This window comes from Crinia signifera, chromosome 3, assembly GCF_055691185.1.
Source record: "Crinia signifera chromosome 3, ASM5569118v1, whole genome shotgun sequence".
NCBI classification, from domain to species: Eukaryota; Metazoa; Chordata; class Amphibia; order Anura; family Myobatrachidae; genus Crinia; species Crinia signifera.
The window spans coordinates 44,697,521-44,714,596 of NC_139219.1; the positions used below are offsets into that span (position 1 = coordinate 44,697,521).

The window sequence follows — 17,076 nt, forward strand, 5'->3', positions numbered from 1 at the left end:
TGTTAAATGCACCCCATTTTTTCATACCCCTACTATCCAACTACACATGGAGTTGATTTTATATAGTGTGGCGAGCGCAGCGAGCCACCATGCCCGAAGCGTGGCGAGGGGACACGGTCTCATAAGAAAACTGGGAGCCCAGATATTACATAAGTACCTAAATGTGTAACCTTCCTCTCTTTGTATAGCGGTTCCTGCTAACAGGATGTTGTTAGCAGGTAGCTATTAATTGGTGCTGAAGCTTCCATGGCCCTGATCTTGTGATCGTTCAGAACCAATCAGGGAGCAATCTGACAGTTGATTTTCTTGCTGTATTTGCGGTCCGATACAGATCTGATCGCACAGATGCAAATTCTCACGGCCAGTTTAGTTAAGACCTCGCCTCGCTAGAGTGAAATACCGCCTTGCGAATGGATGTGTACAGCTGCAAAACCATCAACAGCTGTGCGAATATGTCCAAAACCCTTCGTAACAGGTTCTCCATTGACGCATGTTTACAGTGGCCACAACTCATCGCGGGTGCCGCGTAGCCCTAGACTTGCTCGGCGGCGCGATGGAAAAAGGCATATCTGGCCTGTAACTGATGTTACACATTCTCCCCTAAAACTCTCAGGTATGCCTAGTGTTTCCTTGGACACTCCCAGTCTTTTCCCAGGTATGCCTAGCTTTTCTTTAGAACTCCCACTAAATGGCCGGTTTCCTTCCCCAGACGCCTACTTCCAGTCAACCACCTTGCGAATGGCGTACGTAAAGAATAAGTTGCAGGACTTCATCACAGGATGGCCTTGCGCATGCATACTATGGGCTGTACGCATGCACAGTGTATCGATAATCGTCCGCCGTGTGAATTCGCAGTCGTGTGATCAGGTCTGAATCGGGCCCTTAGTCACTTAAAGTATCATAAAAGGAAAACATATTAAAAGTACAGTAGGCAGAAACCTCCTAATAATATAATGTTCACAATCTCATTGATTACAAGTCAGAAGCACCTGCAAATGTCGCTAGAAATCACTGTCCCGGTGTATAGCCGTGCGGCCCAATGTGCAAGGAGGGTGATGTCCACTATTATCATCTTTGGATGCAGAAATATCGATTGGTGTATCGATATGCAGTTTCTTCATCTGAATATGGCCTCCTATGTGAGTGATTGGGCACCTCTCTGTACTTAAACCCCTTTAAGCAACATTCACATAGCATGCCCATAAGACAGACCACCTCCGTGTGTCTCTGCTTAGACACTTCTCTCTCACTGCCATGAACGTCCACTTTCAAGATATTTCTGAGACTGGGGCCAGATGTATTGCGGTGCGGGTCCGGTGGCTGTGCTGTGCAGTATGCCGGCCGAACTCAGTTTTTTTTTTTTTAAAGGGGCAGTCTCTATTTAAAAAGAAACCTCCGCGTTCGGCTGGATCCACTGCATGTGCGCGTGTTTCATAGTCTGTCCCCTTGTGTTTTATGTCATTTAAATGTATTTCTAATTGCCCACCCTGCTCAATCACAGCGCTAATTGCCCACCTTGTCTTATATATGTGCCCAGTTCTATAGAAACTTCTCCATATGTATTCCAATGATCTATCTCCATCCAATGCTTGTCTTGTATTTGTTTAGAACTAATTATTTGTCCGTGATTTACATATGTGGTACAGATGCAGTTTTTAACCAATGAATCTGCTTCACTGAAAGAAAAAAAAAGAAACCAAAAACTGTGAAGTTCTAAGTTATAATTCACTTAACTGGCATCATCATCATCTCTCTTTAAACGTCTATGCAAATGGACCGTGAATTTATTTTATTATCGTTTTAGCTAATTATTCAAGTTTGTGATGAACCAGCCAGGTCGTCTGTTAGTCACCTGCCCTATTCATGTTCTTACCTTTTGAATCGTGCGTGGCTGGCACAGGCCGAGAGAGTCAGGTTCCTCCATCATGACCATGGCTTCTGATTCATGGATGGCCGCCAGAAACACCCATTGCATTATGTCACTCTTGGTTAGCTCCAGATTGGTTTTCTAATTTACTTTAGACTTTTGTGAGTAAATCCCTGAATGTATTGTTAGAACAATAGAAAAGCAAACATTACTGAAGATGTTACTTTGTTATCAGTCAGATATAGACACGGCATTGCGAAACATTTGGCAAACGTGAACAAGGTTGGGAAAGACACACCTTAAACATTGCATTGTCTCTTGTTTGCAGAGAGAAAAGGATTTGGTTTTAAAAGCATTTTTAACACACCAAATACACCATTGCGTGATACAGCCTGGGCCATCGCTGAGTCTTTCATCCTCGAAGCCAGAGTGCCCAGTGTTTTATTGTTGATATATGAGCTGTGATGAAACGAGATGGACCTGGACTGAGAACCTTCATATTCACCTCTCGTTTCTCACAGTGTAATGTACTTTTTAATCCTTGGCCCAGTTTATACACAAGAGCACCTGTGAGTTATGTGTATTGGTATGTACTGTTATCAGGTCTATACTGCGGGATTGTAAGTATTGGAGAGATGCAGGTCATTGCCATAGTGTGGGACAGAAAGCAGAGCCAGGTAGCTGGGCTAGCTAATTACCATGTGTATCACAGTCCCTAGTCCATTGTGGGAGGTGTGATAGGTGTTGCTGGTAATGTAGCAGAACAATGCCTGAGTGACTGATAAAATAGCTGCCAGACAAAGAGATGTATCTAGGTAACCTGGGAGATAATAGGTCAGACCCCCCCAGGGGATGTACAATGGGCCTCTGCTGCACTATATTGGCTGACCCAGCATTGGGATATCTGAGCCTACCCCCTGAGTAGACTTTGTGGCACCAGGGGAGATCTGCCAGCCAGGTATATAAGGAGAACAGTTTCTCTATGGAGAGATTCTATCCTGGTGGATCCTGTAACTAAGACATCAGAGGAAACCCTACCAGGACACAGGATTGTCTAGCTAACGGTAGTGGTAAGGCTGCAGGATACTGCGATTGCTATATCAGGGCACTGACTGCGAGAGGCTGCAGGAGGATCTATGCTACCAATTATCCTGTACCATGTGACCATCTTTTCTGTTGTGCTGTCATAATAAAGACTTATTTTTAATAAAGTCTTGTCTGCCCGAGTGATTGGCATCCCACCAAGGGTAACCACCTTCCCAGCTAAGGGTGGTTTCCTCACATTTGGCGGCAGCAGTGGGATCACTCGGTCCGGTTTTACAAGAACCGGGAAGGCTGTGAGGGACACAAGCGATTGTGGTCTAAGAGCCTTGCAGGGACAGCACAACACAGACTGGACCTTTCCCTACTCGATGAGGCAGTCTAGATGAAAATAGCAAAAGACCCAATGGCGGAATTTGACCAAGTCAGGAGTTATGCTTCAGGGATCGTGAAGGCCAAGGAATCAGCTGAGGAACAGGAGCAGCCCCGAATATTTGTGCTAAGTGATGGGGGCAAGTTGTTTGCAAAACCGGCTGAAGTGAATTTTATCAAGGAAGGGCAGGAGAACTTCCTACAGGTGGAGAGGGAATCGGCAAAGGAGACCGGGGTGAGTTACTATACAACTTCACTACCCAAGGAGCAGACACGATTGGAACCCTCAGACCTGGCACTACTTTTTACGGAGCAGCCAGAAAGTCTCCCTGAGATCATAGCTACTGTACAGACCAAACCCACCAAAGGTCAGTCAGCATTGCACACTCAAAGCTGTGACTATGGTCAGCTTCTCCAAGAGCTGCAGGAAGTCCTGGGTCAGTGGATCTGGAGAAAAGGGCTCGGGTCAGTAAAAGCAGGGCTGCCTGAGATTTTACTCGGCCTACAGGAATGGGTGGCCCAGTGGAAGCCACAGTCCCAGGACATGTCGGAAAAGGGGCAGAAGGAAGGCCCAATGCGACCTAGCAACCGAGGACCAGATATATCACACCAGGGACAAGTCTGGAAGCGGTGTCATCGATGTGGCCACTGGGGACATATTCATCGGGAGTGTCCCAGGAAGAGATTTCAATTGAAACAATCACCACCCATGGGTGTTGTGGGCAGGAGCAATCCCCAGAACAACAAACACTACCACCCTGATGCACCAGAGGTGAGGGTGGCAGGTGCCAATGGCCATATTGTGGCTTGTGGAAAGGAGAGTACAAGGCAGCAGAAGAATTTCTACCCCTACACACCAGTGACAACCAGACGCCAGCAGCCCATTTTCTCCATCTCCGGACCTCTGAGGGTGAGTAGCCAAGACCATCCCGAAGGTGGATTAGTAATGGGGGAGGAGGATAAGTCTAGAATGAGAGAAGCCCAGTTACTAGATCCAGAACTAGAAGGAATACGGGCAATAGCAGACATGGCATATGAGACAGGGATGCCAGAAGAATGTATTTGGGTGGATGGATTACTGTATACGTTGTCTAGTCTGAATAATAGGTGCAGGCTGGTAGTCCCACATGAATATCAGAGTCGGTTCCTAGCTCAGGCCCATGTCGCTGGTGGTACAGAGCATTTGGGAAAACGGAGAACACGAGCTCTGCTCAAGCAGCATTTCATGTGGCTAGGGTTAGCAAGGGATGTAGACCGCTACGTAGCCAACTGTGCAGACTGCCAGAATAAGGTACAGCAGGGCTACATCAGTGGCAGGCAGACGCAGGAGGTTGGAAGGCTGCATAAACAGCAGGATATTGAGGGCTGTGTGCTGTCAGTAGTCCCTGTAGGAGTTAGTGGACATCAGGAATCCTGCAGGCAGTCTGTCCATAAGCAGATGCAGACTGGGGAAATGACCAACCCCAGGACAGATAGGAACAGGCGGAGGTGTAGACATAGCCAGGCAAGTTCCCAGGCAATCATAGAAAGGCATTGGGGAGGTCATTCAGACAGTAAGGCTCAGAATAGCTACTGGAGAAGAAGACAAAGACTCCCTGCAGAGGTTCGGGGAACTGGTCAGTGCTGGCGGCTACAAGAACACAACATGGGGACACATGTGAATGCTGGAGTCTGTGCACATCCAAGCAGGAGTTCGCTCAACTTACAGAGGACAACCTATACCCTGCGGTAGGGTCTGCAGAAAAGACTTGGGCTCAAGTTTAAAAAGTGGCGGAGGTGTGTGATGAAACGAGATGGACCTGGACTGAGAACCTTCATATTCACCTCTCGTTTCTCACAGTGTAATGTACTTTTTAATCCTTGGCCCAGTTTATACACAAGAGCACCTGTGAGTTATGTGTATTGGTATGTACTGTTATCAGGTCTATACTGCGGGATTGTAAGTATTGGAGAGATGCAGGTCATTGCCATAGTGTGGGACAGAAAGCAGAGCCAGGTAGCTGGGCTAGCTAATTACCATGTGTATCACAGTCCCTAGTCCATTGTGGGAGGTGTGATAGGTGTTGCTGGTAATGTAGCAGAACAATGCCTGAGTGACTGATAAAATAGCTGCCAGACAAAGAGATGTATCTAGGTAACCTGGAAGATAATAGGTCAGACCCCCCCAGGGGATGTACAATGGGCCTCTGCTGCACTATATTGGCTGACCCAGCATTGGGATATCTGAGCCTACCCCCTGAGTAGACTTTGTGGCACCAGGGGAGATCTGCCAGCCAGGTATATAAGGAGAACAGTTTCTCTATGGAGAGATTCTATCCTGGTGGATCCTGTAACTAAGACATCAGAGGAAACCCTACCAGGACACAGGATTGTCTAGCTAACGGTAGTGGTAAGGCTGCAGGATACTGCGATTGCTATATCAGGGCACTGACTGCGAGAGGCTGCAGGAGGATCTATGCTACCAATTATCCTGTACCATGTGACCATCTTTTCTGTTGTGCTGTCATAATAAAGACTTATTTTTAATAAAGTCTTGTCTGCCCGAGTGATTGGCATCCCACCAAGGGTAACCACCTTCCCAGCTAAGGGTGGTTTCCTCACATGAGCCATCGGCATTATTCATGGCTTGCCTAGCACAATGTTTCCTAGTACAATATACATGAGCAGACCCCTTAGATTCATATACTGTATGTAGGAACATATTGTACAAAAAAAGCCGAAAAAAGACTAGAGGGGTATTCAATCCCGGGCGTTATTTCCGCCGGCAGAAATAATTATTTCCGCCAAAAAAATCTGCGGCGGGGGGGGGGCAAATTAGGTAGTTACACCAATGCTTGTATGGGTGAAAATGGCTCAGTGTGTATGCACTGAGCCATTTTCAGCCCAGCGGTTTTCCCCCTTAATCGTTGTCCATACACGCTGGGCAAAATCGCCCAGTGTGTATGGATCTTTACAAAGCTAGTTTTACTGTGGGCTGGTAACTTCCAGCAATATTATCGGCAATAGTAACACTTTATGGAGTGAGAAAAAGACATGATGATTTTCTAAAGGAACATTTTATGTACTTGCCATCATCAGCCTTCATTATGGGGTGTTGAGAAAAATGGGCATCCATTCACTGGTGCCACTATTGACCTGCAGTCACCAGCCATGATTCTGTCTGTCACATCCAGGGCAGAAAGATGGAAATGCATCAAGAGGGGAGAAGTGGAAGGTGCGGGAGTATGGAAAAGTGTGTGATGGTGGCAGATGAGGGGAATATGGGATTAGTAGAGACTACAGCATACACAGAAAAAAGATGTTGGAGCATATTCACATTTTAGCAGTTGGGCTATTGTGGTGAATGATGATTCACATGGGTGCCAGATGACTCACCGACAGTCGCGATTCCAGTGGTAGTTTTAGAATCCCGTCAGGAGCCCAACAGTCAGAAGCTCGACTTACACGGCTATTTTACCTTGTGGGCATCCACGACCCCTATAGAGGGAGAATAGAATAGATGGCAATCGCAACAAACCCGCAAGGGACTTCAATACACTCACCCCACTGTCGGGCTCCTGACAGACGGAGAAATGACCGTCGGAATACCGACTGTCGGTGAGTTATACCATACCCGTTCACACATGGGTATGGGAGAATTGAGACACATACTGTATGGATACACATGGGCAGGGGGGCTGACAGGGTTAAAATAATGATGTGCACCCTGTTCTTTCCACAGTTTGGATCAGCCAATGACACTGGCTATGAGCGGTCTCTGATTCATAGTTGTTTGTGAGTTAAAGGCAGTTTTGATCATTCATGTTAGCAAGGCCACCCTGGCAGTCTGTATTATCTCCCTGATGGCAGCTTTGATAGTGCTGTGTGGTGCATGGCACTCTAGGTTTGAGCAGATGGAACACCATTATGGACTGAGCAGTCATATTGCACTTGCTATGGACTTGGTTTCATCTAAAAACACTATAAACAGAGTAAAAAGGTTTTTTATTACCAAATCCATTTCTGTGCATTATACATACATTAAAAACCTATGTAAAAAGCACATTTTGGACAATCAATTGGACGATATATTTTTCGATTCAGATTGGCAACATTAGAAAAGATCATATATTGACATATATAAAAGTTTTTTAAAAAAAGGGGACAGTTTATTTCAAAATTAAAAATTACCGAAACACGGTTTTAAATTTCCATACATTGCAACATATAAAAAATTTATAAGATCATTATTAAAAAAAGACACACCATGTAAGACAAATAGGAGGTATATCCAGGGCTATTTTTCAGCAGGCTCCAGCAGGAACTGAGGCCCTTATTCTAGTTCACTCTTTCTGACAAAATATTTCTTAGATGGACAAAACTATGTGCACTGCAGGTGAGGCAGGTGTTACTTGTGCAGAGATAATTAGATTTGGGTGGGGTTTTACACCTGCCTCACCTGCAGTGCACATGGTTTTGTCCATCTAAGAAATATTTTGTCAGAAAGAGTGAACTAGAATAAGGGCCTCAGTTCCTGCTGGAGCCTGCTGAAAAATAGCCCTGGTTATATCTTATCTTAGTGTGGGAGGTCAATAAGGAATAACCCTACGCGTTTCATCCATCAGATTTCATCCATCAGATTTCATCATCAGACGGCAGAGGCCCTAAAATAGCCGGGGAGTGTTTCACATAACCTATTGATTGCTGTAAGTTGGGTTCTTCACACAAGTGGCACCATACCTCCCACTGTTATATACTGCCATTGTTGCTTTGAGAAAGGCAGGCTTTAGTTTACAACACATTTCCCGGCTACAGAAGATTTCCCTTGGTGGGGTGCATTGGACCCTGAAGAGACATGCCAAATTCAACAGTGTGTGTGATCACCTGCATCCTGGACAACCTCGTGTGACCACAAAACAAGGGACCAAATATATTACAGTTAGTAGTAGACAGGAAAGATTTCAAACAGCCCCACAGATCCGCGCACCACTCATGACAATACGAGAGAAGAGTATGCCAGTCACTACTGTCAAGCGCTGCCTCAAAGCTGCAGGGTTAAAGGGTTATGTACTGTAGCAGCCTGTAAACTATTGCTGCGGCCCATATATATTCTTTCTTAACATAGAACTAGCACTACTTAACTAGATTTTAGCAAGCTCACTGTTATCAAAATGGTTGCTGAACAAAAACATTTTATAAAATAGATTTCTGTATATTTAAATATAGATATTAGTTATATTGGATAGCTGATTTCGATAAAGGCAGGAAATGCCAGAACTCCTCTGTATCTAAACAATACATCACCTGAATTAAAGCAGCAGTAAATAATTTTAAGTACATTGGTATAAGAACTTACAGTTTACAATAAAACCTGTCTGGTAGTTGGATTGTTAGACTATTCGGTACTTATGTAATATCTGGGCTCCCGTTTTTCTTATGAGACCGCATCCCCTCGCGGGGCTTGCTGTGCTCGCCACGCTTCGGGCACGGTGTCTCGCTGCGCTCGCCACACTATATAAAATCAACTCTATGCGTAGTTGGATAGTAGGGGTATGAAAAAATGGGGTGCATTTAACATGGGAGCCCAGATAATACATAAGTACCGACTATTCCTTTACTGTATTATAACAAATATATTTATCCCTTAGCATCTTTATTTATGCGGCCATATTACTTGTTTGGAAAGAAACGGTTCTTAAGGAAGAGTACAGCCACAGAGTCAGCAACAGGTCTGAGGGAAGGGAATACTAGCAGCAGTATATTGTGCGGTGAAAGGGCTGTGCATCGCCTGATTTGTTTTCACAATTTTCGCCACCTGTGAAGCGGTTCTGATAGAACACAGGTTTTCACTTTAAGTTTTAGATGAGAGGCGTGCTGACGGTTATGCCTTTAGTATGCTGCAATGTGCTGCTAAAGTATATCCCCGCTGTTCTCCATGAATTGATTGTGAGTTTATTTCTCCTCAAGTCACAGCTCTCTGCAGCATTTCACAGATAGACTCTGAGTTTTTAATACACAGCGATGCGCGCCTCCTCTGAGACAGTTCCGATGGGACACGGAGTTCATCTCTCTAGCTTTGGGATGGAAAATAAAGGATTTTCCTGCGCTGGGCAGGTTCCTTTCCTTCTGCTGGTTTGTCAGGTTATTATGTATCGCTGTTTCACTCTGTGAAATGGCCCCAATGTTGTAATACCTTTCACTTTCACACATTGCTAGTATTAATATACATTTAGAAACATCCACTGTGTTTTATTAGTTGTGTCGTTAGAGTTTTCAGCTGGGTGGAGGTCACACAGGGAACCGTCTTTGAGTTGTTGCCTGTTTCCTTCGTCTATTCTTTTGCTGATCTATTTAATTGTGATCTTGTTCTTCCAGACGTTCTGCCAACTGCACTAAGAACTAAGGAACTAAGCAAAATGCGGGAAGGATGCCCACTCTGCCAGGGGTGTGGGGGTCTACCCCCAAAAAAACCCCTGCAGGATCTGGGAGAGTAGATAGAGTAGATAGTATGGTGACGCCAGGGCTTAATGTGATACTGGAGAGGTGATGGAACTCATACCACCCTCCAACCCCCATTAGGCGAGGCCCAGACTAGTGCCAGGCTTTTTGGCACCACCTGCAAATTGTAAATTTTGCCTGGTTTCCAATACTTTATAAATAAACAGTGATCTCACAAGGAAGGGGCCTGATCACACAATAGTAATTCCAATTCAAATGACACCATACAGTAGCACAATCATATTCTCATTAGACCAGTGTCATGCCTCTGATTCATATTACACCACATATTATGCCCCCTTTTCACTTCATGACATACAGTAGTGTCCTTTATTCACATTACTTCACTCATTAGTGCCCCTTATTCATATTATGCTACACAGTAGTACTTCTTATACATGTATACCACATAGTAGTGTCAGTTATACACAATGCCCACATTAATAGTGCTGCTCAAACACATAGGGCCTGATTCTGGTTCACTTGCAAAAGCAAATTCTCTCTCTAATGGACAAAACCATGTGCACTGCTGGGGGGCGGAGGGCAGATGTAACGTGCAGAGAGAGTTAGATTTGAGCGGGGTTTGTATTTGAAACTGATCTATATGATCTATATTGCAGTGTAAAAAGAAAGCAGCCAGTATTTATTCTGCACAGAAACAAAGGGGGAAATTTACCAATATGAAAAACCTAGTTTTTCGTATTGGTATTTCCCCTACGACTGCATACGACTTTTTCAGTCATATGCAAAGTCGTGTTCCGGAGGGGAATGTACAAAGCAGTCATATACGACTGCTTTGTAACCCACCAATGTCGTAGGAATTCGTATTAGCTGGCCATATATACGGCCGCTAATACGAATTCGTACAGGCAGTCTGCAAGGTGTAAAAAAAATAGAAAAATTAAATAAATAAATTTAAAAAAACAACTGAAGGAGCCGGGGCCGGTAATTAAAAATCAGGGAACCCGACAAATAGGGGTTCCCCGATTTTTAACAACCAGCCCCAGGCTCCTGCTCTGGGGCTGGTTCCCAAAATACGGGGGACAAAATGAGTAGGGGTCCCCCGTATTTTAAGAACCAGCCCCAGGCAAAACCAGCCAGCAGGGTAATGCCACAGCCGGGGGGAGACTTTTTATACAAGTCCCCCCGGCCAAAGCATTAACCCTCTGACGAGTCAGCCTGGCCAGGGGCCCTGGGGGAGTGGGGACCCCCCCAATAAAGCCCCCCCCCCTCCAGGACTTACCTGACCAGGCTGAAGCCTGGTGCTGTCCCCGATGCCCCTGGGCGGTGGGCATCGGGCTGATGGAATGGTGTAAAAAAAAGATTAAACTATTGTTTTTTACTGTGGCACTGCAAGTGCCAGCAAGCCTCCCCAGCAAGCTGGGACTTGGAGAACCACAAGTCCCAGCCTGCTGGGCATTAAAGGGCCCGCTGGCACTTGTAGTTCCACAGTTAAAAAAATAGTACACAAAACACACTGACACAAATTTTAAATAAAAGTTTAATACACACATCACACACACACTGATACTTACCTATCTTGATCCCGTCGGTAGGTCGCTGGCTCCGGTGTCGGCGGCTCCGGTGTCGGTGGCTCCGGGGTCGGCGTCCTGTCTGAAGAAAATCCATGGTGGACCTGTGGAAGGAAATCCTACTCACCAGGTCCTCCATGGATGGTCTTCTGTCTTCTTTTCCAGGGCTTATTTCTTTATCTTCTTTCTTATTCTTTACGCTGCCGGCTCCCGGGACTTTCAGAGCTTCAGAGATGTTTCCTCCTCGATGTCTGGACTAAGAATGAATTCTAGCCAATCAGGAGCCGATTTTACTGGCTCCTGATTGGCCGCTAGGCGGCTCCTGATTGGCTAGAATTCATTCTTAGTCCAGACGTCGAGGAGGAATCATCTCTGAAGCTCTGAAAGTCCTGGGAGCCGGCAGCGTAAAGAAGAAGAAAGAAGATAAAGAAATAAGCCCTGGAAAAGAAGACAGAAGACACAAGACCATCCATGGAGGACCTGGTGAGTAGGATTTCCTTCCACAGGTCCACCATGGATTTTCTTCAGACAGGACGCCGACCCCGGAGCCGCCGACACTGAAGCCGCCGACACCGGAGCCGCCGACACCGGAGCCAGCGACCTACCGACGGAATCAAGATAGGTAAGCATCAGTGTGTGTGTGATGTATGTATTAAACTTTTATTTAAAATTTGTGTCAGTGTGTTTTGTGTACTATTTTTTTAACTGTGGAACTACAAGTGCCAGCGGGCCCTTTAATGCCCAGCAGGGTGGGACTTGTGGTTCTCCAAGTCCCAGCTTGCTGGGGAGGCTTGCTGGCACTTGTAGTGCCACAGTAAAAAACAATAGTTTAATCTTTTTTTACACCATTCCATCAGCCCGATGCCCACCGCCCAGGGGCATCGGGGACAGCACCAGGCTTCAGCCTGGTCAGGTAAGTCCTGGAGGGGGGGGACCCCTTTATTGGGGGGTCCCCACCCCCCCAGGGCCCCTGGCCAGGCTGACTGGTCAGAGGGTTAATGCTTTGGCCGGGGGGACTTGTATAAAAAGTCTCCCCCCGGCTGTGGCATTACCCTGCTGGCTGGTTTTGCCTGGGGCTGGTTCTTAAAATACGGGGGACCCCTACTCATTTTGTCCCCTGTATTTTGGGAACCAGCCCCAGAGCAGGAGCCTGGAGCTGGTTGTTTAAAATCAGGGAACCCCTATTTGTCGGGTTCCCTGATTTTTAATTACCGGTTCCAGGCTCTGTCAGCCTGGTGCTGGTTTCGGCTGTGGGGGGGACCCCACGTCGTTTTTTTATTTATTTATTTTATTTTATTTATTTTTACACCGCAGCCTGCACGGATCTGACTGATCCGTGCAGGCTAAAACGAGAATACGACAGGAAAATGGTGGTCTATTTTTCTGCCGTATTTTCGTGGACAAAAGCAGCCGTATTTTCTATACGGCTGCTTAGTAAATCAGGAACCACCATTCTTTTGAATGGTGATTTCTGTCGTATCCTAACGATGGTGTAGACATTCCTATTTGTAAATACAAATACGAATGTTCCATCCCTAGGACTACAAATTGTTGTATTTTGGGGATAGAAAATCCCGAAAATACAAATTCGTTAAAAAAAGGTGTATTTCTCCCTACGAATACACCTTTTTTCTACGAATCCATATTAGTAAATTTCCCCCAAAATAACTCACCCAAATCTAACTCTCTCTGCATATGTTACATCTACCCCACCTGCAGTGCACAAGGTATTGTCCATTAGAGAGAGAATTTACTTTTGGGAGTGAAACAGACCCATAATGCCCACATTAATAGTGCCACTCATACACATATTAGCCCTGTGCTCTGTGTCCCTCCAGCCAGGGCCGAAACTAGGGTTTCTGGTGCCCGGGGCAAGACATACATTTAGTGCCCCCTCCCCCCCAAAAAAAAAAAATCTTGTGAAAAATACCTCTGTGAAAAGAACTTCACTCGTAAAAGTGTTTTTAAAGCTTTTTTAATAAATGCTATATGTTTTAAAAACTGTTATTTGTGTGTATATTATAAAGTGAGAGAGACAGGAATCACCATTTATTGTAAGGGCGCCAAGAACACTATTGTGGGTATATCTGAGAACACTATTGTGGGTATATCTGAATTGGGGAGCCCCACTAGTAGGGGGCCTAGTGCTACTGGCGACCATTGTTTAAACTGGTATAATTAGCGCGATATAGGAGATTTTGTTTCTTATATATATATATATATATATATATATATATAATTTTATTTTTTTATTTTTTTTGTTCAGAAGCAGGCACACATTTGGCATTTGGTTTTGCACAGAAAGAAAAACATTAATCAGAAGCCATTTATGTGCTTACAGACAGCAGAAGGGTGACATTAAACAGGGACAGTGCGCGTCGAAGGCGCACGCTAAAAATTTAGGGCATTTTTTGGGGGGGAGTGGTGTGGTCACATACTAGTATCAATTCACATTATAGAACACACCGTAATGCCCAGTACACATTCCAGCACACACCGGAGTGCCCAGAGCACATTGCACCACAAACCGTAATGCCCAGAGCACATTACACCACAAACCGTAATGCCCAGTACATATTATAGCACACACCATAATGCCCAGTACACATTATAGCACACACCGTTATGCCCAGTACACATTATAACACACACCGTAATGCCCAGTACACATTATAACACACACCGCAATGCCCAGTACACATTATAGCACACACCATAATGCACAGTACACATTATAGCACACACCATAATGCCCAGTACACATTATACCAAACACTGTGATGCCCATTATACATAATGACACACACCGTAATGCTCATTACATATGCCACACACGCTAATGCCCATTACGCATAATATTACACACTGCAATGCCCCTTACACATAATATTACATGCTGTAATGCCCATTACACATAATGCCACTGACCGTAATGCCCACTACACATAATATCACATGCCGTAATGCCCATTACAATTTATACCACACACCATAATGCCCATTACACATTTTTATTTGGGTAAAAGGTGTCACACACACACATAAGGGGAAGAGGGGATCAGACACCAGGGAAATTGGGGCAGATAGGGTCACAGACACAGAGGAAGGGAGTAACAGGGGACAAGGTGTCACACATGGGGGAAGGGGGTACCCTGGGCACTCACCAATTTGTGGGGGGGAGCTGCAGGGTGTCCAGGTAGCCAGTGGATCCAGGGACAGGGCGAAGGGGGTGCCTGCTGCAGGAGGAATCCAGACTGTGCAACCGAGAGGCTCTGGCTGAGCAGCGCGCAAGAGGATGTGGAGGAAGAGATCTGCAGTTCCTCCATGGCGCTGCTGCAGGGGGAGGGAAATGTAGTTTCCCCCATGGTGCTATTGAGGAGACAGGCAGGGCAGTTCCAGCCCCAGCGCGTATCGCTGGGCGCACTGTGTTCATCACAGACACTAGAGGTCAAGCGCACCTCTAGTGTCTATCTTCTTCTTGGCGCCGGCCATCTTTGAAGTGGCCGCGGCGCCGCAGACATAGATCTATGTCTGCGGCGCTAGCACCCCGCTGCTGGCGCTGCTCACACTAGCGCCCCCCGCCTCCAGCGCCCGGTGCGCGTGACCCCCTAGCCACCCTAGTTACGGCCCTGCTCCAGCCCCCTATCACCTTATCTTCAGCATGGACAGAGACTGCTACTGTTATTCACTTCAGCGGTATGACATCAAATTCACATGCTGGAAAGGGAAGCCACTGGTACAGGGTTTTCTGTTGGAATTATTGTTGGCTGTGGTGTAGGTGGAACTAGTTCCCCCTACCATTAGAGGTGGTTCTCCCCCACTTTAACCCCTTGGCCTGGCCTACCTGTAGTTCTCCAGCTGTTGTGAAATTAGAAGTCACAGCATGCACTGCAACATTTTTGCTATTAGGGAATGCTAGAACTGTGACATAACATACTAGGATGATTAGTTTCACAGCATCTGGGGAACAGCAGGTTGGCCAGGCGTGGTCTTTCAACCATACAGACAAACACACTAAAGCTAGGTACACACAGAAAGATTTATCTGTCCAATCCAATGGCAGTGTTTACCTATGGGCTGCAGTCCCCCAGGTAAAATCCATCACTGTAGTGAAGCTGTGAGACTGCTCTGGCTTCATTGTGAATGGCAGTGACTTCCTATTGGACTGCCAGTCACCCAAGGCAGTCCCATTAAGAGGTGTTACCTCCCTCCAGGACACCTCTCCATGGGCATCCCATAAAACCTGGGGTCTGCGCATGCAGAATACCTACGTCGGTACTGCTCATGCGCTGGTCCCGCTGCCTGTCCATCTATATTGTACAGGCATCTGGACAGTGATTTCACTTCTATGGACTGTTACTGAAGCAGCCCATAGAAGATGGCCGCATGCACAGTACAGAGGTCGGTACTGTGTACACTCCAGTCCCGGCGCCTGTCATCATTGTACAGATGCGGGGAATGCTGCGGGGGCGGGAACAGGAAGAGTGGCAGGTGGGGGCCGGCATAACAACCAGTGGCAGCCCCCCTCCTACCATAAGCCACCACTGGTCCAATCTATCTGGTGGGACCACAAATATGGCAATGTATGTTATCAAATGACAGTCAACATTTGCTCCCAAATGCTGAAAAACGGATACAAACTATTGTTAAAATTGTTGTGCAGATGCAGTCGCAATTACACACATAATACACACTGTATTGATTTGCATACCAGATTATGTTACAGTGTTTGAAAATTGTTTATTTGTTACAAATGTGCTCTAATTGTGTACTTGTAAGTGAATTTAAATATTGCAAAATACAACTCAAACCCCCCCCCCCCCCAAATAAAAAAAGAATTCTGACTTTATATAGCTGTTTTTGTGTCCGACTTTCTAAAGGCTCCCATACACATAGCTGAGGTATTGCATGTGGGATAAGATATATCCTTATTTCTGCAGTGACCGTCTCCAGATCCGATCCAATGCGCACGGGCCACGCATCAGAATCGGAACTCTGCTCCCATTACATCAGCCCAGTTATATGTTTAATATAGGTAAAAACAACATCCAACTTCTTACCGAAAGCATCTGAATGCTATAACATTGCCTGATTTTGCAAAATGTCCGACTTCTGCAGAAAAATTGGACATTTGACAAATTTGGACCAAAATCGCCTGTCATTACCTACCAGCCATGAATTAAAACCTGAATTATCCAGCAAACAGTAGAATCAGGTGTGTAGTAGCATTCTCTGCTTTTGCTAAACTGACTGATTGACACAATGGGTACATTTACTAGTTCTATTGAAAATGGGATGTTGAAAAACCAAGCCGGTTGATGTCCCTCAGACCTCAACCATGTTTGACCGGCAGCACTTGAGCACTGGGCCATTAATGTGGAACCTCATGCTGAAAAGCATGTGAAGAAAGATGTTATGCCTGAAGGCAAGGTCAGAGCTGTGAGGTAATTTGGGTACAGCAGCAAGCTGGAACAACAGTACCATCACAGGAACTGCCAGGCTGGACTATCCCATTTGAACAACAGGGCTCCAGTCACCCAGAACTTGGAGTCTCCACTGGGACTTAAAGGGAACTTGGAGCCTCCTTCTTGGCAGGAAACCAGGAGGCCCCACCTGTTAGAAGGGTGCGCTCTGCACCTGTCTCATCCGTGGCAGCAGCAGCCTCAGCCAGCAGTGGGGTAGAGTACAACAACAAAGTATTAGCCGAATTCCTTAAAAAATATGGCATAAAGTCCTGAGCTCCGTGGCGTCGGAAGACCTCCGTTTTCGCCCGGGGAAGCCTGCCGA

At 46.0% G+C, this 17,076-nt stretch overlaps 1 protein-coding gene across 1 annotated transcript in view; it reads left to right on the forward strand.

Annotated features, from left to right (window-relative positions):
- Positions 1-17,076, forward strand: part of CAMKMT (calmodulin-lysine N-methyltransferase) — a 440,111-nt gene that overhangs the window by 393,161 nt on the left and 29,874 nt on the right. The gene's annotated exons all lie outside the window — the stretch shown is intronic.